The 23,787-nt window shown below is 46.3% G+C and overlaps 1 long non-coding RNA gene across 2 annotated transcripts in view; it reads left to right on the top strand.

Annotated features, from left to right (window-relative positions):
- The first annotated feature begins 3,313 nt into the window (after positions 1 to 3,313).
- Positions 3,314 to 23,787, top strand: part of LOC143443538 (uncharacterized) — a 45,507-nt gene continuing 25,033 nt past the window's right edge. For both annotated transcript variants that reach the window (XR_013112623.1, XR_013112624.1), the window contains exon 1: positions 3,314 to 3,521. This is a non-coding gene — a long non-coding RNA (uncharacterized LOC143443538). The remainder of the gene's footprint in view (positions 3,522 to 23,787) is intronic.

Genomic DNA, 23,787 nt, shown 5'->3' with positions numbered 1-23,787 from the left:
TCAAACTGCATTCCCAAAACTGTCCTTCTTCTTTGACTTGTTTCTAGTCTGCTCTGGTATCAGATCACAATGTACACAGTGTACCCACCATCTACAAGCAACTGTAGTTAGAACCTTTTTTTCATAAATCACTTATATCTGTCAGAGACTAATTTAAGTGTTATATATTCTATCTTGTTGACTCCTTACCCATGGGTGGCAGTACTGTAACAATCATTCAGAACTAGAAAAGGAAGAGGAGGGGGAAGGGAAGAAAGGGGAGGGAGGGGGAGGAAAGGAAGGAGAGAGAAGGAGGGAGGGACAGAGAAAGAGATTTGTCTACTACCTCATAGGAAGAAAGCTACAAAGCTTTTGGAGAAACAGAGTCTCACTATGGAGCCTATGTTGGTCCCAAATTCCTAATAACTCTCTTATCTAAGCAGTCCAAATTCTGAGATTACAGACCTGCGTCATCTCACCTGGCTTATATACAAAGTGCTTATCATAGGGTGGAGTGTGTTTATTAGGGAGGGAAAGGGCGGGGCTTTTCTGTCAGCCTTGAAGAACCTTGATGGCGGAGACTTCCAAAGGAGGTTCCTGGATTCTTTCATCCCAGTCCGTTTGAGTTCCCAGGAATTAGTGACTCAGAAAATGAACTAATTTCATTCACTAAAGTTCTTGAAGGAAGAAAAAAAAATCACAGTTGAATCATGGACTTAGAGAAAGAAACAATGTCCAGAAACGTGAGCATTGGGTAGCCTCTGTGTTCTGATAATCTCACTTCTCAGTTATCGGTTGGGAGCGGCGATTCCTGTTGGATTTCTGACCTTCTTTCCCTTCTGTGGAGGACCACTCTTTCGGCATCATTCCTGGTATGCAGGGACCATGTGACTAGTTCTGTCCAGCAAGTTGGAAACAGAATGATATGCAGCGTTTCTAAGCAAGCATATATAATTACCAAGGTAAGGCTCTTTAGAGCTCCCTCCCTTTGACGTGATGGCTTGGGATATACAAGATAGTGGCTGTGCTCTAGTTTGGTTTCTGATGATGTCACAAATACCATGACCATAAGCAACCTTCTGGGAAGGAAAGGGCTTATTTGGCTTACAGGTTACCGTCTGTCATTGTGGGAATCCAGAACAGTAACTCAAGGCAGGACCCGAAGCAGAAATCATGGCTTGCTGACTGTAAGCATACTGGCTGACTATGGCTCACTTAGACTCATTTCTTATACAACCCAGGACCAGCCGCTTCAAGGTGGTACCATGCACAGTGGGCTGAACCCACTCGTGTCAATCATTCATCAAAAAACATGTTGCACAGACATGCCCATAGACCAGTTTGATGGAGACAATTCCCCAGTTGATAATCCTCTTCCCAGAGGACTCTAGTTGTCAAGTTGTCAAAATTATATCAAGCCATGTTGTTCCGATGTAGACTGTCTTTCATCATTTTCTCTTAAGAGAGATCCTTTCCTCTGGGCAACTGTTTCCACCCATAAACCCTCAGGCATCCTCTGACTGGTCTCCATGTTAGGGACATTTAAACTTTAGTGTTAAGCTGGCAGGCAATAAACAGGGCTTTATTGTGTGGTACAGCTGGGATCTGTATGTGCAGCTCATGAACTTGGGGGTAGCGTGCGTTTCTCTTTTGAGCCTGCACCCAGGAAGTTGTTGGTGAAGTTTGACAAAGGTGACACTTTTTATACCTTGGAAAGAATGCTACTAATTCTTTCCAAGGTCACACACACACACACACACACACACACACACACACACACACACACACACAAGAGTTATGGTGAATAATATTTATAATAATTGTTTTTCTGTCTGTTCTGTTGAGGTAGAAGGAACCTAGCTGCCGTGGTTCACCAGTGTCACCTGTGCTCATCATGGGGCGGCATTTTGGGGAAGCCTGTGGTGAGGTTGGGGGAAACCGGTGTTGGAGTGAGGCTGGCAGTGTGGGAGACACTCTTTACTTTTTCTCTATGGCTGTGTAAGTAGCCCTCGCCAGGAGAAATGCTGTTCTCTACTGAGACTGACCTGTGTTTATTTGTACACAATTCAGTTCCCCCAGTCATGAGAGACATCTCGCTCACCTGCCTCCCATCATATTTTGACCACATGCCTGTGTTGTGGGTGCATGTATGCAAATCTCATGACCTCCATGAGCTACGCTTAGGCTTACAGCTTAAGCATCTTTGTTCGCTTCCTGTCACCCAGGGAAATAATGTCTTTCACAGAAGTGGGTCATAAATCATTGTTGAAAATGTTATAAAATTTAGACATAATCACATTGACATTACAGACCTAGAAAACATTGCAGAGGGAGTCTGCTAAATGCTTAGTCACAGGAATATCCTGGACCTGACCCTGAAATCCTGATGGCATGGGAAGCTGGCAACCTGAACAGGCTGAGAACCTTCTGGAAGCATGTTTCCTTATCTTAAAAGTGCTGATGAAAGATACCTAATTGGCTATGGCTGCATTACAGTGGGGTAGCACTTGCCTAGTGTGGAAATTCCACAGCTCAGCACTGCAATGATTAAAACCTAATTTATAATCAAAATGTTCACTGAAGTTCCTACCTTCATGCAGATGAGCGTTGTAGTGAGTGACAGCAGCAGAGGGCAATGACTCGGGCATCAGGCAGAAATTTCCAACTACAGAAGTTGCTGGTAATTTATATATAAAGGACATCATGGTCAAAGCTGGTGTTAGCTCTTTGACAAAGGACAGAAAGGGCTGTGTTTCATGTGTCCGATTTCTGATTGTTTCAAAGGAGTGTTGGGTAAGGGATCACTCCCTGAAGCTGGGTATTTGATACTCAAACTCAGAGAATGCAGGTGAGAAGAAGGAACCTGTTTGGAAACTCTAGTCTGACACCCCAGAGAAAGCCACCATGATGGGGCTGGAAGGCAAAAAACACCTCGTGTGTGTGTGTGTGTGTGTGTGTGTGTGTATCTGAAATAAATTAAACCCCATATCCAGCTTCAGTTTTCATTCTGTAAAATATGTAGACACAACCTCCCAGTAAATAAAGATAGGGGATTGAAATGTCTTTGAAAATCAAAATGGACAAGGTTTTCAGAAGATGAAATGTCAATACTGCACACCCTCATCACTGAGGACAGCGTCTTTATAGGGAGGACATTCTGGGCTTCAGTTCTCCCTCTGCGACTTCCTTGAACAACCGTTTATCTCAGTGAGTCTAAGCTCCTGCTTCCCAAAGAGTGTGGAGGGTCTTATCTCAGGGAGAGCCAGGGGATGCAGCGAAGCAGCCTCTGTCTGAGGGCTTCACAGACTGTCAGGCAATTCTCTCCTCCTCCTTATTGCTCTGGTTGCTATGCATCCACTCTGTGTGTCTCCAGGGAGGGAGCTGAGGAAGCAGAGCCACTCAGGCAGTGAGGAGGCAGGTGTGGGGTAATGGTTCTCAAGAGGCAGCTGTCTTGGTGGTGATGCTCAGACATCAGCCGACGGGGGCAGGGGTGAGGAGGGAAGGTGGCGGTGGCATCCTTCATCTCTTTGCTGACGTGCAGTGTGAGTTTTCTGGTCACCCATTTTCTGTTTTTGGAAGCTGTATCTCAGGGGGATGGAGGTGTGATTGAGTAGGTGGGTCTCAGGGTAATTCCAGCTACCCACCTCCTGAGGAGAGTCCTCCTTCCTACAAGTGAAAGGGGACTTATTTATGGCAAGAGGCCAAGGGCTGGGGGATACTAAAGCCAGCAGGACTAGAGAAGTGATTATTATTTATATTCTTCGAGCCACTGGGGATAAAGTGTTCATACTTTATAGTGTATTTACTGAATGCATAAGCTTGCCTGTGTATATGCTATTGCTAATAGAGAATGAGTCTAATGGCTATTGTTTGACACAATACTCCCTGTTATCTATCCATTAGATACACATATTTTTAAAATTACAAGGCTTCCTTCTTGTAACTTTCCTTGTTTCAGCAGAGAAAATGATTATGAATTATTAACTACCGAGTTACAATTTCAATGCAAAACCTCCACAAGGCTCATGTGTTTGAACACTTGGTCCCCAAAATGGCAATGCTGGTTTTTTTTTTGGGGGGGGTGGTGTTGTGGCACTTCAGTGAGGTAGACCCTAGCTGGCAAAAGTGATCTGGAAGAGGATAGAAGGCTCTGATGCTTGTTTAGCATTCTGTGCTCTTGGTCCAGCCTTCCGGCCACAACACTCCCTCCACCCCACCTCCTTCAATGATAGACAATCTTGTCTAAATTGTGAGCCACTGTCTGTAAACTGTCACCTGCTTTGTCACAGCAACCAAGAAATAACTAATACTTGACTCTGGGCTGTGCAGGGACTAGAATGACACTTCCCCTGCCAGCTGAGAATTTTAATGTCACTAAGCAAAGGAGAGGCATAGGGCCCATGACCATCGTGTCAGAGCTACTCTCCAGCTGAAGCTAGAAGCCTAGGGGACCAGAGAATAGGAGTTGAAGGTGAACTAGGTAGGCAGGGGCCTCCTAAGTCCCAGAGAGGGGTTGCCTTAACCCAGATGAACAGGGACAGTGAGAGGATGGTTTGGGAAGAACACTGGGCTGGAAGTGGAGGGAGAGAGAAGGGCGAAAGGATGCTTGCCATTGCTTCTTGGCTGTGCCTAGCAATGTTCAACCAGCTCATTGGAAGTCAGTGACTATAGTTCCAGCCAAGCCTTGTTCTCTATGAGTGAGTAGCTATAGGTGGGCCAACCTCTTATCAACAGGCGATTTCATCAATTCCCCACATGTAAATGAAATGACTGTAAATCAGGTAGATGAACAAGAAGTGTAACTATATGACCATTTTAGTGTGAGACTCTCATACTTACATGGGGTTGTAGTCTTTCTAGGAGGTGCTTCTGGGTCACCTGTCACCCAGGTATTAGAATGGAGTTTAGAGTCACGGGGGCCTTCAATTTAAGAGTAATCATTTACCCCTCTTAGGGTGATGACCCATCCACTAACCGACTTAGCCTTTTGTTGTTGTTGTAAACCAGGAATAAGAATGTAAATCATAAACTCACTGGAAGGATGGAATTAGAAGTGCCTAAGTGGTTCTCATTATGCCTGACCTTTGGGCTTTGGAAGGCCTGGCCTCCATGTTTGCTTCTGGGTGTTGGGTGGGAGGTGCTCCCTGCATCTCATAAAGTGAGAGTGATGTGCAAGGGGCCATCTACCTGTCCAAGTTGCTCGATGCTTTATGGTATTACAGAGCTGGCTAGGACTTAGTTTTTTCAACTCAAGCCTCTCATTTCATACACCAGAATGTTAAATAGCACTATAAACTGAAGTTACCACAAGCTGATTAACAGTTAGAACTTGTCAATATACAGAGTTGGAATACTACATATGGGGACTCAAAATGATCTTGGGCTGTCTTTAGCCCCCATTAATAACATTTACTTCTATTCCTAACAAAGTTTTGACTATCAGATGAAACCTTTGGCGTATACTTATAGATACCTGGCATTCACTACCTCAAAAGCTGAGCATCTGTGGTAGTTTGAATAGGAATAACTCCCATAGACTCCAGTGTTTGAGTGGTTGGCCCATAGGAAGTGGCACCATTAGGAGGTGTGGCCTTTTTGGAGGAAGTGTGGCACTGTGGTGGTCTCATACATGCTCAAGCCATGCCCAGTGGGACAGTGCCCTTCTGTGACCTGCAGAGCAAGATGTAGAATTCTCTAGAACAATGATGATGATGGACTAAACCTCTAAACTGTAGACTGCACCAATTAAATATTTTCCTTTATAAGAACTGTCATGCTCATGGTGCCTTACACAGAAATAAAACCCCCCAACTAAAACAACATCTGCAACCCATCACAGAGAGTTTTCTGTTTGTTGAAGCCCGCCTACCTTGATGTATTTGGTAAATATCTTGATATGTGATTCTGTAACTATAAAAATTCAAGTAGCCACTTCCAGGGACACCCAGAACCACCCAAGTCCACGTTCCCTACCACATCCATTCCAACTGGCTCAGAATACGTTACTTATTAACTCATTTGAGAAGAGAGTTATGTTTTCTGTGTCTTACACCAATATCACAGAGATAAGGCTGAAGGTGAGGTCACCTCTGGGTTCAGAGTCTGACATCTATGTCTTTCCTCTGAGTCCAGTAATTTAGTCTTTGTTCTGCCTCATGTCATCTCTGTCTGCTCCTAGCCCAGTCACAACTTTGCATGCCAGCCTGTTCCAATTGGCCCTGGGCTGCTCATTGGAGCAGAGAGAGAAAGAGCTGGAGAAAGACATGCTGCACTGGCCTGAGGAGGCATTGGAGATAGGACATTGAAGCGTTCTGGCAGCGGTGACCCACTTAGAATGGGGACTGCTGCTGTCATGTATCTTACGATTGGGCAGGCAGGTACTGTGGGCTTCTACTGTCAGGGATGTGCATGCTTAGCCCAGGTGATCGCCCAAATGGGGAAGGGGAGGGAGAGGAAAGAGGAAAGGAAGGGTGGGAGGAAGATGGAGAGAGAGAGAGAGAGAGAGACAGAGAGAGAGAGAGAGAGAGAGAGAGGAGAGAGAGAGAGAGAGAGAGAGAGAGAGAGAGAGAGAGAGAGAGAAGAGACAGAGAGAGAGAGAGAGAGAGAGAGAGAGAGAGAGAGAGAGAGAGAGCAGAGGAGTTGGAGAAGGGCACGGAATAGCAGGAGAAAGAGAGGACGAGGAAGAGAGGATAAGGCAGAGACTGACTTGGGAGTGGCTGGATATGCAAGAAGCAGGGCCTGAGAGGGTAGCAGTAAGCCTTGGTAGTTCTATAGGATCATAAGACATCTTAGGGCCACATGGGAGCCATCTTAAGATGCCTTTCCCTCCTCTCCATGAGTCTAGGGACAGGAGGACAAAAGGAAATCTGCCTACTGTCCAGCAGATGGCAGCAGTTCCCAGAGGGACTACAGTTGGGGGAGCACCCTAGATGTGGTTGTCCTCAGACAGCCTGGCCAGGCATCCACACTCCCAGGAAGCATCCCCTTGTAGACAGGGTCAGGGTGAGGGTGGGTCTCTGAGTCATCGTGTCTTCCTCCCTCATGTATGCACAGTGCATAGAGTGTACTTTTGGGGACTTCATTTGGGGAATGAGAAAGGTGAGAGCCACAGAGGGCTCTCTGATTCCTGTGGAAGGATTATCACAACCACCTTTAAAAATGAAAATGGCAGGCCACGGTGGTGCATGTCTATAATTCTAGCACTGGAGAGGATTGAAAGATTTGGGTCAGACTACACTATCTTACAATACCTACCTACCTACCTACCTACCTACCTACCTACCTACTTACCTACCTACACACATACACACATAGAGTCATACATACATAACAAAAGCAACAGCAATAAACAAAAAGCAACCCAGAATGCTGCTGCCATGCTTCTTTTACCTTGAGCCAAGATTACCTGTGGAGCAGGGCAGCTGGATGCCCACTCTATGTTCAGCCCCTCTGCCCATCGCAACTGCCAGAACTGGCTTCCTTAGAGATGTGAAGGGAACAGGCAGGGGCAAGAGTCGGTAGAGTCACCAATGACCCAGTGACGAGCTGGTTACTCAGTGCTATGTACTGGATCAGGGCAGAGGAGGCAGAAGCAGAAGCTGATGGGATGACCTGAGGTTTGTCCCAGGTGGTAATTCTTCAATACCCCAAATGCGTAAGGGCCTCTGGATATGTTTCCTGACACCAAAACAGTCCAAATGTGAATCCAATCACCTTTCCATTCTCTAAACTCAGGTGGTAACCTTACCATTCCAAAAGCAGTTACGTTTCTTATTTGGAGAGAGTTTAAGAGAGCAACGAATGCCACACAAAGGGCTTAGTTGAGCCAAAAATACCCAGAGGACACATCACTCAGAAACCACATGTTTGACTGAGGGATAAAGGGCTTGCCGGGACTTTGGCCAATGTCAATAGTTAGAGCAAAGGATAATCAGCGTAGATGCCTGGCAGAGGAATCTGAACTGGTAAAGAAGGGGTGTGGCTGGGTTTCAAATTAGGTCAGTCCTCAGGGATGTGGTAGCTGAGGGCACCGCACACAGTGAGACACACATTTAGGATGTAGTGGGACCACTGTTTATTGTCACGCCATCCCTTTGAAGCTCTTTCAGGCTAGCTGTAAAAATACAACTCAATGCCCCGTTGTTTGTCCAGACTTGTTTGTGTTCTCTCTAGATCACTCCATCTTTCTTACCCTCTTGCACAGTACTGAAAGATGGTTCTCTGAGTTAAAGAGATAGGCAAGTCAGGACCTTCTGCAGACATCTCCACTGACGACTTTTCTGTAGTACAGTCTGCCAGCCTTGAGAAAGTTGATTGACCTCTGTTATGAAGCTAACTTAACCCACGGAGTTGACACTACACACTTCTTAGAGGGGGTGTGTTTATCATTACCTGGAGCAGACTAGATGGTAAACAAAGGGTGGCACCATGGAGATGTTGTGCCCCACTAGACTTTCAGTCAAGAGGACCGGAATTGTGTCCCCAGCTTAGCAGAGACCTGACTGTTAGCTCTTCAACAGCTCCACATCTGTGTCCTATGTGAAGAGTGAGGTGGACTGAAGATGTAGCCCAACTAGTAGAGTGTTTATTACACTTGAGACCCTGGGTTTGATCCCCAGAACTACATACAACTGGATGTGGTGCTAGACACATATAATCCCAGGATCTGGAAGGCAGAGGCAGGAGGATAAGAAGTTGAAAGCCATCTTCAGGTACCAAATAAATCTGAGGCCAGCCTGGACTACCTGAAAGCCTACGACTCCAGTTCTTCCATATCCCACCTCCACCCCAAAAAGTGATGGCAACTGTGAGCTTTGATCTCATGCATTCTGAGAGCCTAATGAGTTCGTGTTGGCTTAAGTGCAAAGTAAGCTATCAAACAATGACGTCATAGTTAAGATTTTAAGGAGCTCCCCCATCTTCCAATGTCATGACAGTCTCCTTGAGAGAAGTAGGTGACACCTTCTCTTAACTTCTGGAAAGTCTTGCCATGAGCTTGATGTCTGGAGGATCTTCTAGAGCATGCCATGTGATTCCCTCATTGCCTTCCATTATAAGGGTCCCGGCCAGAGGCCCAGCTCAGGGGTCCCAGTGGACCAAGCTCTGCCACTGGCCCCAACCAACCTAACAGACACATAGTAGTAAGAACATTAGGGGAATTTATTTGATATGGCCTCATTCACAAAAGACAAGAAGACCTGCACCCTCAACCCTGTGTTCCAGGAGCTCATAAGAACATTGAGATCTCACAAGGAAGGAGTGGAATTGGGGAACTATGAGTCTGCAGAGCCATGAAGTCACCGGCAGGATTTGGTCTGGCTGATTACTGTCCTGGGACTGATCGATCACGCAGCTGCTTTGTGACAGTTTTGACTCTTACTAAAGGATGTCAATCAATCAGATTGGTTGTTTCTGGAACATAACAGTGATTGCAGAAGAGACTCCTCAGAACAAGCCACCAGGCAAATTGAAGTTAGTTAGTAATAGCTGGGTCCTCCTTCTGGCATAGATCAGTGTCTAGAGACATCTATATGGCTCTTCTGTGTTTGCCAATAGAACAGAAGGATCTGAGGGTCCCTCAGTGAAAGATACAAATCTTTTTTTTCCAGGTTGTGATAAAGACTTTCCCTTTAAGATGGGGATAGCCATAAACTCCTTGGGTTAGGTTGGTCTATAACAGGGGTCAATCTAGTTTCTTCAGGAAGCCCTAAACCACACTCACCAGGAGTGAGTTTCCAGATTCCCACTCTTAGACCTGGGTGACTCTGACCACCATTCATCTGAGTCTGGATGCTGTCAGAGAACTGTGGGTGAAGAGGAAGGTGTTTCTGGGAAGGATGGGATGGGCGTTTTCACTAGTATTTGCAAGCCCAGGGTCCTCCATTCCTTATGTTTTCTAGTGTGTACTTTCACAAAGATGCAGAGAGCAAGTGTTCAATACAGACAAGTTGAGAAAATACAGTGACTAAGCAAGGTCCAACCTGGGGACATCCCTAGCATTGACAGAGGATGGTTTACAGGGTGAAGACCCCAATGGTGAAACTCTGTGAAATGCTAAGGTTGCCTTCACCCCAACATGCTGCAGTCTTGCACAGAGGGTTACAAACTCAGGCCTTACATTTGATTGACATGTGTCTGTGTTGGAGAGTGGCAGAGGGGGCCCAACCTCAGTGTTATCAGCAGTCCATCTTCAGAGCAATAAGAAGGCTGGATGAAAGACCCACAGCATCGTGAAACCACAGCTGCCCCCAGCTCCTGCTTGGTGGTGTTGGAGACTGTTTCTTCCTCAGAATGGTGCCAAGAACCACACTGCTTTTAGCAGTTCCAGGGTTTTCCCTGTAGATATGTTTGAGTTCCTCAGCTGTCGTGGCCCTTAATATGCTTCCTTTCGGACCTCCAAACTCTCTGCTCATTCTTACTGGGGACCTAAGAGAAGTTAGGGGAAGTCCCACATGAATTCTGGCTGGTGATCTTGAACCTTGCATTGCGATCTAGATGCCAACACTAGAAGTATTTATGACCTATGACCTCAGATACTCCTTTGGGAGCTAGGAAAGGCATTCCCCGGGAGCCTCCCTATTTAGAAAGATTTCATTAGGAAATAGTATGGAGGAAACAGGAATACCAGACTGGCCATTTACTGGCTGCTTGCTTATGACCAAGTATTCAGTATGTCTTTGCGGTTCTCAGCTCCTTCATCAGGGGTCAGGGCGGTTTGTGCACATTGCACAACCCGGTAAATATATATGCACATGGAGAGGATGAAGAAAGATCTCTGAGAAGTGGATGCACAACCTGAGAGCAAGAGACGATTATAATTAGAAATCCAGAGTTGGTTCTGGGAACACAGCAGAAGAGTTGGTTCCTGGTTCCCTCCCTATCTGACACACTGTGCAGGCTCCAGACAGCCTGGGTCCCAGCCAAGACGAGGACGCTGGCTTGAAATGAAATCCCGAGGGGAATGTCATCCATCACAGAAGGTAATGGCCCATGGAAAGATCTGTCTCCCTCCCTCTCCAATCTTCCTTGGACTAGCTGTTGGGAAAGAATCTGACTTTCCCAGGAGAAGAAAGGCCAATTTTAGAACTGTGTTCTAAGCTGGTGCCAGTATGGGACATTCCACATGAATCCCATACTTAGGTATGCCTGCATGTTTTTGGATTAACCCCAGACCAAACTGTGGTACCTCAGATTTCATTGTCTCTTACAGTACCAGCTAACGGTTAGGTCACTCCATAGAATCCTGACAGGATAGAGCAGGCCATAGTGCTAGCTTTTCTAGATGATTAACTATAATTACCAGTGATAAGGTGGTCATGACCAGCTTAAGAGTCATAGCTGGGTTGGGGCTATTGCTTGCCTCTAGAGCCTTTGCCTGGCATGAGCAAGACCTTGGGTTTGCTCTCTAGTACATTAAAAAAAATTCTAAAAATAAGTGTCCATAGTTGCTATTTCTTCTCTTTCTACAAAAATACACACCTAAGTACCAAGGCATACATACTCACATGGCTTCTTAAGACTTGACAGTCAAAATAACGATATTATGATTACTTGGGATATTGCTAAAGTTTACAGACCTCAGGCTGTAGCTCAGACCCATTGACTTAAGATCAGCTCTGAAAAAGGCTACAAGGTGGTTTTTATGCCCATTAAGGTTTGCAAAGTACTGCTTTAACTTGGCTCTTCTCAAAGAGAACAGCAATGGAGCAGCAGCAGCAGCAGCACCTGGGAATGAGAGATTCACAATCAGAAGCTGGGCATAGCACACACATTTTATCTACACACACACACACACACATACACACACACACACACACACACACACACACACACACAGAGAGAGAGAGAGAGAGAGAGAGAGAGAGAGAGAGAGAGAGAGACATACACAGGCATACACACAGACACACACACAGACAGACACACACAGACACACACACAGACACACAGACATACACACAGACACACACAGACAGACACACACAGAGACACACACACAGACACACACACAGGCATACACACAGACACACACAGACAGACACACAGACAGACACACACACAGACACACACACAGACACACACACAGACACACACACAGACACACACACACACACACACACACACACACACACACACACACACACACAGAAGGCAGAGGACCCCAAATTCAGGGTTTATCTGAGCTATGTAAACATGGTCTAGCCCTATCACAAAAGTGTGTGTGTGTGTGTGTGTGTGTGTGTGTGAGAGAGAGAGAGAGAGAGAAAGAGAGAGAGAGAGAGAGAGAGAGAGAGAGAGAGAGAGAGAGAGAGAGAGAGAGAGAGAGAGACAGAGAGACAGAGACACACAGAGAGAAACAGAGAGAGAGGAGAGAAAGGGGATGTTGTTACAAGAAGGGTAGGCTGGCTGCCATAAGCCCCACACAGACCTGCATAATGGGAAGCTCCAAAGATAGATTCACCAAATGTGCTTCAAGAAACTGTCCAGAAGATTGGAGGGATGGCTCAGCACTTAAGAGCACTGGCTGCTCTTCCAGATGATCCAGGTTCAATTCCTAGCCCCCACATGCTATCTCACAACTGTCTCTAACTTCAATTCTAGGGGATTTGATCCCCCTTTATTGCACCAGGCATGTAGTAGCCAGACATATAGGCAGGCAAAACACCCTTCCCCACAAAATAAAGTAAAAAAAAAAATGCATTCCAGATGGCTCTGCTACTTGCTAGCTTGAGAACCGTTGATGTGGCGGATACCTTCATTAGAATATAATTTTTGGAGCAAGGGGAAGCACGTCAGTCTGAAGCAGTGACCAGTTTTCCATTTTGAAGCATGCAGTGATTTGGATCTGAAATGTCTCCAAAAGGTCCCTATATTGAAGGTTAGGAGCCTTTAGGAGTAGAGCCTATTGAAACGAAGTTACAGCACTGAGCTGTGCCCTTCAAGGGGAAGTTGAGATCGTAGCTCCTTCCTTTGCTTCCTGGCTTTTTGTCTGGTATAGGCTTTCCATCCATATGCACCATGATGCCACATGTCCAAAGCAACCGGAATCACTGGTCCCCAATCACTGGAACCTCTCATGCCATGGGCCACAATCAACCTTTCATCTTTAGAAGTTACTTGATTCTGGTATTTTGTCAGTGGTGGAAAACTAATGTCTGTCTCCACATCCCAAGAGCTGAACAGATGTTGAGGGAAGTCAGGTAAATCAGTGAGTTGATCCATGAGAGAGGAACCTTCAGCCAACCTGGAATCCTTTCCCTGCAGGGGCTTGGCATTCATGTTGAGGCTGAGTGGGTCTGAAAATGTGCAAGTGGATGTGGGTCCCTTCTCATCTTAGTGTGCTGTCTGTCTTACTGTCCTTCCTGGTGCCTTGGTTTCAAAACCGTACCTCAGGGGTCAGCCCGTGACTTGAGAAAGCTAAGTTCTTCTAGTTCATCACTAAATTTCGCATGGTCACGTGCTGTCGCCAGCGGCTCAGTGAGCTCATCTGTCAAATGGGGGAGGGTGCTTCTGGGAAGGCTTGGTCACCTCGGCCTTCTGACTTTTGGGGTCAGCTTTGCTCCAATGATGAGACACCTCTCTGGGTGTCTTGCTGTTATACCAGGGAGCTCACATTTTCTGATTTCCACTCACAGCATAAGCAGGGGTAACAGAAGTGTTGCAGTGTGAGCTGGCCCTCACCAGAACTGTTTAAATGGACATCGTTATGAATCAACATTGACTTCTGGAGCCCAGATCCAAGTCTATATTTCTGTCTCTCTTCATCACTTGCTTTTGGGTATTTTTAGACACCAAACTCTTGTTCCAACATAGCCCTTTCCCATCCAGCACCCCAAGCAGAGAAAACCGCCTTGCCAGTCCACTGTGCTAGAGAGATACACCACTCATACTACTACCAAAAATAACGTTTTACCTAAGACCATTGTCCTTTGTAAATAATGTTAACTTTACCAGTGTTGTTAGGGTTTGGGTCTGTTCTAGACTTGGTCATCAATCCTCAAAAGTCTAATTAAAAACACACTAAGCAGAGGAAGGGCATGTATTCAATGCAGCCATACTGGGAGGAAGAAGAAGAAGAAGAAGAAGAAGAAGAAGAAGAAGAAGAAGAAGAAGAAGAAGAAGAAGAAGAAGAAGAACAACAACAACAACAACAACAACAACAACAACAACAACAACAACAACACCATGAGAGAGATCAAGCAAACCCTCAAGTCTATTTATTATTTAGGGTCCTTCCATGAAATTTACATTTTAGTAAAGGGTGAGAGGTATTGATAACTAGGTTGTTCTGAAGACATGAGCCTGTCCATCACCAATCCACTAGTGTCTCAGCTCCAGTTTCTCCTACAAGGTGACCAGGCTGGCAGGTTGTCAGAAGGTATGACACTTAGTTCTGAGGGACAACGTTTCCTCTCTGGCTAGCACCAAGATTAAGACTTTTACTTCTCCCACTTTGAGACTCCTGGGGAAATTCTGATTTCATGGGGACCATCGTTTCAAGCAACTGAGAAGTATGGAGAGGGCACAATGGTTCCCTTTAGGTGTCTTCACTCCTGCCTGGATGATTTGTAGGGATTTTTGTAAACCCCGGGTTGGCCTGCTGCAGGGAGTTTATCTGTGTTAATCCCATGCTGGGGGCTGTAAGGAAGCGCTGAGATACTGCTCCAGAAGTGGGAAAGGGCAGTCTGAGATGTGGGAAAGCAAGAGCTCGATCAGGGGTCCCTGGGCCTGTGACAAGGCTGGGATCCTGGGGTTCTAGGACTCGTGGACATCCCTGCACCACTGGGAAGAGCAGAGAATGGAGTTGGAGGCCCCAGGGCATGGGACAGCATCTAGCTTGGGTACAAGGGGAGCTCCAGCCTTTCCCATTGGGGACGATTATCCTTAGCTTGGTGGAGGCAGGCTTGATGGTTGTGGCTGGGAGTGCAGAGAGTTCTTCTACAGGAGATTACGCTGCGGCTCTGTAGGTGAAAGTCTTCTTCATGGCCCCTCATGGTGGGTCTTGATGAAAGAGACAGTCCATGGCTCAAAACAATGTATTGTCATGGCAGAAAATTGATGTGTAAAACCATACCCAACTTCTTAGGTTGGGCCTGAAGTTAAATACCTTCTGCAGGGAGGAATGTCTGGGGAGGGGAGCTTATTGGGTAAGCTCTCCAGGCCTCTAGGCACCTTATTAGAATGGAGAACTCTGTCTTGAGCCTATGTGACCATAGGACATGTTTCTTCTATATGAGAAGCATGGCATGTGTTCCAAGTCAGGATCTGACAGGGAGCTGGGAATTGCCTAAGCCTCAGGTGTGTGCCCACCGAGTCTCTGGTTCTCAACTTGTTCTACCTTACCAAACTTCCTGACATGGTTTTACAGCCTACAGAATATATATATACATATATATATATATATATATATATATATATATATATATATATATTACAATATTATACAATATACAATATAAATATATATTATAATATACAATATACATATATATGTATATATGTACTGCATGTCCTGTTTGCTGCCTATGTTAGTGATTCCTGCAGACAGGAGGGCTAGCTTTCAATTATGTCATTGACTTATGACCTCCATGGATTTACTCCCTTCTTTCCTGTGAGTATAAAATACACATCTAAGTTTTAAAACTTGTATTATTTAGTGAGCATTTTTATATGCTATGGTAGATGCATGCATTAGCTTAGTCCACCCTGTCCTGTAACTAAGCCCCAGGAGGGGTAGTTGCACAGTTCCATTTTAGACAAGGAAGCCATTTATTGATTACAAAGAGAGGCTGCTTCATTATTCTAGACTCTTCGCTAGAGTTACGCTGATGCTGAGCTGAGAGCCAGAGATCCCAGGCATTCTGTCTTCTCTCTGTTCCTAGCTCAAGGGGGAGGGGAGGACCAAGTCACGGGGGGGGGTTCTCCACCTCTAAGATGCTTCAGCCTGGGGTTTTGGTGTTTCATCTTCCCAGTCCTGCATGCTCCAGGTTAGCTGGGTCTGGTGTGGTTCCATCTGTGCTGTTTCCTATGGGGCTCCTCAGAGGGAACCAGAGGTGACTAAGAAGACATAGCTGGTTGGTGACTTTGGGGACAAATGAGGAGAAACAGCTCTTTTCTCATCTGCAGCTAGGGATCTCGATTACCGTGGTTTCAGTTATCTGTGGTGTTAGAAGATAAATCCAGAAGCCATGCCTATGACCTAAAGAACTGAGAATCAGAAGCACTGAAGAAAGCAAAATGAGGGATGAGACTATCTGGAGGTATTTTCCTTCTTAGAGAGATTTTTAAATATGTTTGGCCATTTACAGAAAATGCAAGCCCAAGCCTTATTAATACTAAATTTCCTTTTAGGCTGCATGGGGTGTGGCTCTTGTTTGGCAGTGGAGAACTAGCACATGAAACTGGGATTTTGAGAACCAAAGGAAAGGGTCAACACATCAGAGTTCTCATTTCCCATGAAGGCTTACACAGATACTGTCCCAGATTAAGTTAAAAATCTTAATCTAAAGGTTTTAAGGTTGTGCTAATACAGGAGTTATACTTTAAATAATTTAAGTGTGTTTTCCAGTGTCATGAAGATTACCAGGGGAAGCATAAGATGGAATAACCAGTGAAAGACAGGAGCCTGTCAGGAAGGAGGTATGAGGTGGCAGAATCCACTTCATTCTTCAGCTGTGACAGAGGGTAGGCACAAGAGCTGTTAAAATTAGCTAAATTAAGAATAGAAGCACAAATATTGTGTTTTTTGCTCTGCTGGCCAGTACAGCAAGAATTAACAACTCAGAATCCCGAGGGGCGTCACCTCTGGAGCACAGAGGGTTCTTCTTCATCCATGACTTTCTGTAAAATAGCACATTTTAAAGATTGTGGGCGCTCAATTATTTGCACAATAATACAAGCCATTTGACATGTCTGATGGGTCAGAGATAATTATGTCATGGTCAGTGAGATCTGGACAGAGCAATGTTTTGACTTCTAGTCCTGGCAAATCCATCTTCTTAATCAGGAGAAGGTCAGCAGAGATAAGCAGCCATGTGACAGCTGGTGGGAGAAGGAGCCAGAGAAGACATCCCTCCCCAGAGAGGCATCATGGGAGTAAACAGAGGAAGCCAAAGACCTGCAAAGGCCAGCTGTGTGACTGACATAATTTGTCCTAGGCTTATTTCAGTGCCATCCTGCAAGTCATATCTGGAGAACACAGAAGGTATCAGAAAAGATAGTGGCCACTGTACTTGTTTTTTGTCGGAGCCTCCCATCTTCAATAATTGATCTTCTTGCTTATTTGAAGGCTCTGTCTTGTTTAGAGTTATTGCTACACTGATGAAATGTTAGCATGACCAAGGCAACTCATAAGAGAAAGGTTTTGATAGAGGCTGGCTTCCAGTTTCAGACGTTTAGCTCATAATCATCACGGCAGTGTGCACGGTGCTGGAACAGCAGCTGAGAGCTACATCCTGATTTACAGGACTAGAGGAAGAGAGAGAGAGAGAGAGAGAGAGAGAGAGAGAGAGAGAGAGAGAGAGAGAGAGAGACTGGGCCTGACATGGACTTTTGAAACCTCAAAGCCCATCCCCTAGCAACCCACTGCCTCTAACAAGGCCACACCTCTATGAGCTATGGGGGAGGGGTGTTCTTATTCAAACCACCACAACCTATGATAGAGTTCTCAATTTCTGTAACTTAAGGAATAGTCTAGAGAAATGTGAGATGAAAGACAAGCCAGCCTACCTACCCTTCACTTTAGGCAAAGGGAATTCCTAGAGAGCATTCATCTGTGATTAGGTTAAATGTGCTCTGAGAACCCCAGTTCTGGGCAGTCAGGGTAGGGCAACTAACCCAAAAAATGTGAAGAAGCAGCAGCTTCTGAAGTGACCGCAGAACTCGTCATAGCAGCACGCCCCCTCCAGCTTTGTGAAGCTTTTCTTGTGGTCAGCCCATTTGTACTATAAGATCTCCTGATCAAGGTTCTATGAATGTGTGTGTGTGTGTGTGTGTGTGTGTGTGTGACTTGCAGCTGGCTCTTCTGGGAGGTTCTCCTCAAGTTTCTGATTCCTTACTGACTCCTGTAAACAGAATCAGCTGTCTCTGCTCTTTCTCTTTGCCTCGGGTGCTGAGGACTTTCTCAGCTCCACTACTGAGTGTGTGGAGAACATTCTGGATCATGTGGCCAGTAGGGATGGACTCCACCATCTTTGACAGAAGTACTTCTCTCCAAGCTTCCCAGACACACTGGCACAAACCTCTTCCTTACATCCCTGTCTAAAGCCCAGCCCTGCATGTATACTCAGCTCGTCTATGCTGTTGCTGACATTTCCAAGTTTATCCCATCATTCTCTTGTGCACGCTGCCCTCCCCTCCTTTCTGCACACAGTGCCCATCTGTGCCTCTTTGTTCTGGCACAGACTCTTCTCTCTTCCTGGAGTATACATCTTTCCCTTTCATTTTCATTTCCAAAGCCCTCTTTGGTGACTCTCCCAGGCTGCTAATAGGTTTACCAATGGGTATCAGAACATTCGAACACCGGGCATTCTTTAGTCACCTGCCTGTCCACTCCTATCTTCTCTTAAGATCCTGTAGGGGCCATGACTTGTCCACCTCTCATGGCCAGGCCACGCCCCCAGCGCATCCACACTGAGCTCACACCTGGAGCCTCTGTAGTACAGTAGGTGAGCTCTAGCTTGAGTGGAAATCTTAACCATGCCACATCTTCACAGCTCTACCAGGGCAAGATAACTGCAGGGAGTTTCCGTGTCACCACTGAGCACCCACAGGAGGTGGTTCACAGCAGCATGTAACTCCAGGGGATCCGATGCCCTCTTCTGGCTTCTATGGGTACTACACTCGCTCACACACACCTACGCATAGATATACACATACATTGTAGTCAATACAAAATTTTATGAAAACAAGTTATGTGCATAAAAGTCACCCAAATGATCTCATAACATTTTAGGTAAGTCTGTGAGTTTAAGTTGGGCTGTATGCATATCTCTCTTGGGCCACAAGATGGGCATGACTGAACAATAGAGTTTTCCTCAGCTGTAAGATGAACGAGATGTTCAGCAAAATGACTGGAACTGGAGATTATCGTGTTGAGTGAAGGAAGACTTGGAGGGCAGTGTTACTTGCTTTCCTTCCGTTTTAGAAGCTGGGGAGGGTGGGGAAGACACAGAGCTGAAGTGGGGACTGCCAGGAATACAGAAAGCAAAATGGTGAAGTGTGTGTGTGTGTGACTATAATATGTAATGTAATAACAGAGGGGGTGAGTGTGGCCAAAGTACTCCTCAAACATGCATGGAAATGCCATAATGGAACCCCTCTGCACAGTTAATATGCATTGATAAAAAGTTTGAACTGTGCTGGAGCTTGGCTGCAAGGACAGCTTTCTGGAGAGATTGGCCTTCCCATCTCTTGTCCCAAACAGGCTTTTGGCTTGCAGTCTGCTAAGAGACTGCCATATCCGAAGTCTCACAACCTAGAGGTTCCTCTGGCAAGTGAGCATCAAAGCTGGATTGTTTTATACTTCTTGGCTCCATTCACGACAAGGTACATGGTGTTCAGGCCCTCTGTCTGTGTTATGTTAGGGTAGACCTGTGTCCTACACAGACACCATAGAAAGGCCGGCTAGGCTGACAGGCTGGGCTGAATCCCAAACATTTGCCTCGGGCGCCACCTACTGGGAAAATGTGGTTCTGCAGACAGACTTTGTCTATCTCTGGCAGTTTAGGACTTGCTGTGTAGGTGATGTTGGCCCCAGAGTTCCTCTTGCTTTGTCGCCAAGAGCTGGGCTTAGCAGCCTGTGGCAGTGGGCTCATCATGGGAGTCTAAACATCTGATAACCGACTAGCTGCTGGGTCAGAGTCAAAAATTGACAAATACGCTGTGGTGGGTGAATTCAGGAAATGCAGGTAAAGGAAAACTGATACAGAGGAGATATGTTCAGTCTTAATCATTCACCTACGGAATTCCAATTCGTGGTCACTGCTCTGCCCGGTGCATGGCCACTGCCTCCTACAACGTGTGTAGTCGCTGCTCTGTGCATGGTCTCTGCTCTGCTGCATCCACGGTCACCAATCTGCTCTGTGCGTGCCAAGCGTGAAAGTATTCATCTTTGTCACAAGTTCGTGGTGCCACAGAACTGCTTTTAGGATCCTGTTAACCACAGCAATGGTCCCAAAACTGAGACAGTGGCCAAAAGTTCACAATTCCCCTTTCTTTCTGTTTATTTTCAAAGTGTGTTGCTAGTCGAGTTAGTTGAACAGTGCCTCAGTCTTACTTTCCCAGTTGGTTAGAAGGTCCATGCACTAAGGAAAGGCATCGTCTCGAAGTGCCACCACTGAGGGGTGGTGGAGTCTTCAAGAGATAGGGCTTTATGGAAGTTCTTACAATCACTGGGGGTATGCCCTGGAAGTCTATTGTAAGACCCCAGGCCATCTTTATCTTCACTTCCTGGCCATGCTGTAGGGGCTCCACCACATTCATAAATCAGTCAGACCAAAGATTTTAAAAGTGTGAGACCAAACAACCCTTTTCTCTTTGTAAGTTGATTTATGTCAGGTATTTTGTTACAGTGGTGGAAAGCTGACTAACACGGTAGGAAGACGGCATATCTCTGGCAGGCCCTAAAGACTCCATCACTCAGCATGGGGACCAGAGAGCTGTTCTGAGGGCTATAGCTGACAGCCAGAACTAGAATACAGACTCCTTTCTGTCTGTTATCTGAGTTCTTCTATGTCACAGTGGCTTTTCTCTGGCTCCCTTTGTCTCCAGCCTCCCTTCCTTTATTTTTCCATCTCTTTCCATCTCTTGCTGCAGCTACAACAGTTACATTGACACTGTCTCCAGGTCTGCAGAGCCTCTCTTTCTGTTAAAAAAACAAAAAACAAAAAGTTAAGCTGAAGACAAAGATCTAGCCACAGAGATGCCGTGTCTTTAAATCCAAACCAAACTGTCCCTGGTTCAGCCAGGATAAGTACTTCCTCTTGTACAACATCCTGGAGTCTTGACAACATTGACAGATCAGTCACCCCCCTCTCTAGCTCCTGCCCTCCGGCTCCACTGCCTGGGCTCTTCTCATGTGCCTAGTCTGAACTCCAGACATAGAGGAACGCCAGTCTTAATTCACACATCCGTTGTTGCCGCCTCCCTGCCTCCCTTCTGTCTGCTTAGTTTCGCCATCCATCCCTCATTTGCTAGAAATTCTTTTTTGTCTCCCCCAGCCTCAGCCCCAGCCCAAGTCCATCCCCCTTCTTCTTGTCTGTGTCCTGGAGTTGACCACTTAGGTTCCATTTCCACAAGGTTTCTGCTGCTTTTGCCATGAATTATTTGAGAAGGAAGCTCCCATCTTTCCTACAGCTGCAGGGTGACCCTACTACTCTCCTTAGTAATGGTTCTATAAGTAGCACCCCCACCTCCCCAACTACCCCCAAGTCACAGTATGAGCACAGCTACCTGCAGGTCTGGGCAGCCCACACCTCTTCACACTGCCTCTGCAGGAGGCTCACAGGCCGCCTGCCACTCCCAGGACCCAAACCTCTGTACTTAGTCCTTTCTGAAGACTTTCTTCAGCTGCTAGACCAACCATTCTCAACCGATGGGTGGCGACCGCTCTGGGTAACAAACGACCCCTTTACAGGGGTTGCCTAAGACAATCAGAAATTTCACTATGATTCATAACAGTAGCAAAATCACAGTTACGAAGTAGCAACAAAAATAATTTTTTGGTTGGGCATCACTACAACATGAGGAACTGTACTAAAGCATTATCCTGAAGCTTCCAGAGGCGCTCTGCATCATTCCTGCCTCTAGGTGGCAGCAATCATCTCCACAGAGAGCACCTTCCTAGTGAGAGTAGTTTGTGCAATTAGCAACCCTGTGGCAAGACCCAGACCTTCATCTGTGTGCAGGGTCACTAGCATAGCCTCTGTTAAGCAGCGAGAGGTCAAGGTGCTTAATGAATGAACCAATTCACTCATTAGATGCTTTGCTTAGAAAGTTGGGGTTTCATGGCATTGAGATTTGAGGTTTTGGCTTTAGAGGGGCCAGTTATTTTTATGAAGAGTCCATGGCACAGACTCCGGTCTAAGTGGTTTCCTCCGTGGAGTGGATGGACACACTAGCTCTGAGCATGAATGCACAGGTAGGCAGAAAGCCCGATTATAGGTAAAAGAAGTTCTCGCAAGACAGTAAGGAGGAAACCAAAATGCTAAAAGTACAGTCCATGAGACTCAGAGACCCACACATCTCCACCTCTGAGAGCTGCCCTTAAAGGCATACACACCTGAGAGCTGCCCTTAAAGGCATACATGCCTAAGAGCTGCCTTTAAAGGCATACACACCACCCCAGAACAATTTTTACTTGTCAATTATTTTTCAGTGAAGATGTGGGGGTGGGGGGTGGGGGGGGAAGGACAAAGCCACACATAGAGTTTCTGCAGGCAGAGTTGACAGGAGAACTTCTTTTTTTGACAAACGCAAGGTCTGAAGCACACACCCTCAGGCCCCTTCCTTGCTGAGCTCTGTCTCTGTCTGGCTTCTCGGTTACCATGGACACCTAACCTGATCTCTTCCTTGTCCTGCGGAGTCCTTGTTTCTGGCTCTGAGGCTCTGCATGTGGGGTGCAGTGGTGGAGTTGGCCTCTTCCCATTGCTATATTGGGAATTAGAGGTCTGCTGCTGTGAATACAGTGACATTTGCCTTCACAGCCTTATTCTGGAAAGAGACTCCTTTTCATGGGCTATATTTTTAGTTGTGGCTACTGAGAGAGGCTAGCGGGAGGGCTGGAAAGGCTGAAGTCTTCCCCTCCTCCCCCAGAGCCGCATGCCTGCGGGCTGTGTCTATGCGCATGCGCACGAGAATGCCGCCATGTCAATGATGTTGCTCACCACTGCTTCCTCAAGACACCAGACAGACACAGAAAATTCAGTTTTCCTTTTTAACTAAGGGAAGATTTGTCTCCAAGAAGACTCACCGTGTGCTGTACCGAGGGAATTGTGGGGATGTAATATCTATGGCTCTTACCAACCTGTAGGCCAGGGAAGAACGGGGATCCTACACTGGCTTAAATCAAGGACATCAGCCCAGAGTTTTGCCCATCGTGGGCAAAACAAAAACAAAAACAAAACCAGGCCAGAGCACTTTGTTAATTGTATTCAGCCACCTCCTGCTCCCAAAGAGTCAGTCGGGACCCGGAGTGTCCAGGCACAGCAGTTTGGATGTTCCCCCTACACCTCTATTCTCCTTCAGGAGGCTGAGAAATCCAGATGGCCACTACACCTACATCCACCCAGGGGCGTTGATGCCTCTATAATGGATGTCCGAGGCTCTAGGGACTCGGGGTCACACTCACGGCGTGTACTCTTCCGTGTGACAATGGGTTCACAGGTCTGAGCTGCTAGCTCCCGTGTCCTTATGAGAAGGGAATCTGTACTGAAGAAAGTGATACTTCCTGTCCCTCCAGGAGGCATGCTAGTGTCCAGGAGAGTTCCTCCTAGGCGCTGACCTCCATCAGCGGGATCTGCCATGCAGTGAGTGACAGAGCAGAGCAGACCCAGTGTCTGTCTTGGGTCTCTTACAATCTGGAGATCTGGATGTCATTGCAGGAGCCTTTAGCATGCCCCACTGAGCGCGTTCCTACAAGGGCACATATGGCATGCAAGAGGAAGCATGGGATCATGGGATCAGGTACCATCACGCCCGTTTCTTTCCCCTGCAACCACAGACACTGGACTTTCTTTTCTTTTTCTTTCTTTTTTCTTTTTTTTAAAAAGGATTTATTTATTTTATGTATAGGAGTACACTATCACTGCCTTC

This window comes from Arvicanthis niloticus, chromosome 9 (genome assembly GCF_011762505.2).
Source record: "Arvicanthis niloticus isolate mArvNil1 chromosome 9, mArvNil1.pat.X, whole genome shotgun sequence".
NCBI lineage: Eukaryota > Metazoa > Chordata > Mammalia > Rodentia > Muridae > Arvicanthis > Arvicanthis niloticus.
This window is presented reverse-complemented; position numbering and strand designations above follow the sequence as displayed.